The 2,625-nt window shown below is 32.5% G+C and overlaps 1 long non-coding RNA gene across 1 annotated transcript; it reads right to left on the minus strand.

Moving 5' to 3' along the window:
- Nucleotides 1–703: 703 nt before the first annotated feature.
- LOC114383312 lies at nt 704–1,405 on the minus strand. The gene is made up of 2 exons (XR_003660473.1): nt 1,036–1,405; nt 704–930 (listed from the first exon to the last, which is right to left on the minus strand). It is a non-coding gene; the product is annotated as an uncharacterized LOC114383312 (long non-coding RNA).
- Nucleotides 1,406–2,625: the final 1,220 nt, after the last annotated feature.

A 2,625-nucleotide genomic window follows, 5' to 3' on the forward strand; every position in this document is an offset into this window, starting at 1 on the left:
CATAATCAAACCCACTTACTATTTTTTCTTAAATATTTCTTCTATTTATAGGTAAAGTTTCATGCAGATTTTATTGGATAATTCGCGCTTCTTCTCTACTCCTAGAGCAAGCATGAAATTTGATCATCTATTAGTAAAAAAAAATGTTTTAAAAACTGTCAAATATTAAATATATCACTATATTATATACCATTACTTATTTATTAATGAAAAATAATTTAATTCCTTAAAACTGGACCCACTTAATTATATGTACGTCAATGTAACAAAAAGTACTAAAAGCATTATTTTGTGTCTGTGTTAATTATATGCACAAACCCCCAGTGAAAGATTTAAAAGAATTAATTCAATTATATATACTCATAAGTAGACACGGTTTTGAAGCAATCATTTAACATTATAATAAAATCTAACAAAGCCTTGAAAATAAAAAATAAAAAGATGTATGCAGGAGTACGAGAATTAGGGCTTGTATACTACAAGGAAAATGACTTTTACCTACAGTCAAAATCTATCACTAGAAGTTCAAAATCCGTAGGTAGATGTATAAAGGACTTTGTCCTACAGACCTTTTTTGCGTCAACTTTGAGAGGTATACAGTAACAACTAATAGTCTGTCACTATAGGCTTTACCTATGGATATATTTTTACCTACAGTCAAATTTAACTATCACTATAGGTAGCACCTACTATTTCAAATGTGTAGGTAAAAGATATTAATTTATACCTATAATCTCTAACTGTAGGTAAAAGTCAATTTACTTGTACCTACGGTCTTCTGTAGGTAAATGTCATATAATAATAATAAAACTAGTTCCTAATTACACTCTTTGTTGATTATAATTTTTAATTAAATATACATGAGCTTATTATTATGCTGCACAAAGTTAGAGATCTGCTGCAACATGGCCTTTGAAAAGTTACAACAACCTGCAAAAGGAGTTACATCATGTATAACATATAAGAAACTGAGCAAGTGGACAATTTCCATTCAAATATACATAATATTCAATAGAAATAGGAGAGAAAGAGAACCTTCTCATTTTGTGTAAACAAGCAATCTAGCAGAAAGGTGCGATCATCAGCATTTAATGCTTGCTTAAGCAAAACATGTACAAAGTCTGCACTTGGAGGCTTTGCTAGGACATAAGATTCTTGCTCTATATCACTCCTTGATTTGTTCCCATCCAGAACACTTAGACTAGCAAGTTTCTCTCCCATTTTTGGCTCATTCAAATCATCATGAAGAAGGACTCCTTCAGCAGCCTCATGTTGATCTACATTAAATGATAGTACAAAAAATACCAATCAATTCTTAAATATACTCAGATGGTGGTACCGTGGTAGTACTACTGCTCATCATGCCAAAGAGTAAATTTTACATAAACTAATGGAGGATGTCTTATGGGAACTGTAGGACCTCTACACAGACTTCCTGAATTTAAATCACACTTCCAAACTTGAAGATGTTTACCGTCAAAATCTGATGTAACTAAATTTTTGGCATCACTCGATATAGAAATATGCTCTACATTTCCCTGTTGAGGAATAAAACTAAAATGTAATGATGCTTTTAACTTGTAAAGACAAATATTCATATCCAGAATAAGTAATAAAGATTACCAAATCATTAGGGAACTTCAGAATCTCTTCCCCAATTTCCCAGCTTATATCCCGTGGTCTAGAGCTGACAATAGCTAAATATTTTTCATCTGGAAAGTTAGAAAAGAAACAAGTGTCAGTTGTCATGCAATAAGATGAATGAATATGATGGACCAAGCTCTAGATGAAATTAGCACTCACCATGCGAGAAAGCCAGAGAAGTAATAGACTTTTTTGTGATTTTAAATTCCTTTAAAAGCTCTCCTGTTTCAGTATTAACCCCGTATGCTACCCCATTATGTCCAACAATGTGAAGAAGACATCCCTTGTTTGCGAATGAGAGCCCACAAATCCCCCTGTATGATGACCAGAACAATGTATTACAGACTGGCATTAATTATCATTTCAATCTCATATGAAAGCATAAAAATCAATATATGGATGTCCACATGCAATAATATTAAGGAAATTAATCGCTTTTCAATTTGAGATAGAAGTACATAATATGCGTATTAAATGTGGATTCATATACACCATAGACCAAAATAAACAAACAAATGTTTATTTTATCCATACCCCAATGAACAACAACAATCTTAACGCAAATCAACCTACTTCTGTAAAATCTCCAATTTCCTCTGCCGAATTTTCTCCAAGATCGAAGAAATTGGCTTCTGAACCAGAGGAGCGGGTTTAAAAGCTGCATCTCTAGTTTCTTTTCAAAGCATGGTGAACTATTAGGGTTAGTAAAAACTCAAGAGAAAAAAACTAGATCAACCATCGAATAGAGCTTCAAAAAATATTCATACCTCGAAGAAGCCCCTAAGACTCCGCTCGAAGCTGTTTCAGATTTCAGTCCTAGATTCGCTGTTTGACTGTGTCAAGTGTTCTTCGCCATTTCCTGATTCGGAAAGAATGTAGCCAAAAATATATATAAAAAACACCAATATATATGGTTTTCACTACAAGGAAAATGACTTATATGTTGAAGAGTCATTTCTAGAGCTAGAGTTTAATAAATAA

Source organism: Glycine soja, chromosome 14, assembly GCF_004193775.1.
Source record: "Glycine soja cultivar W05 chromosome 14, ASM419377v2, whole genome shotgun sequence".
NCBI classification, from domain to species: Eukaryota; Viridiplantae; Streptophyta; class Magnoliopsida; order Fabales; family Fabaceae; genus Glycine; species Glycine soja.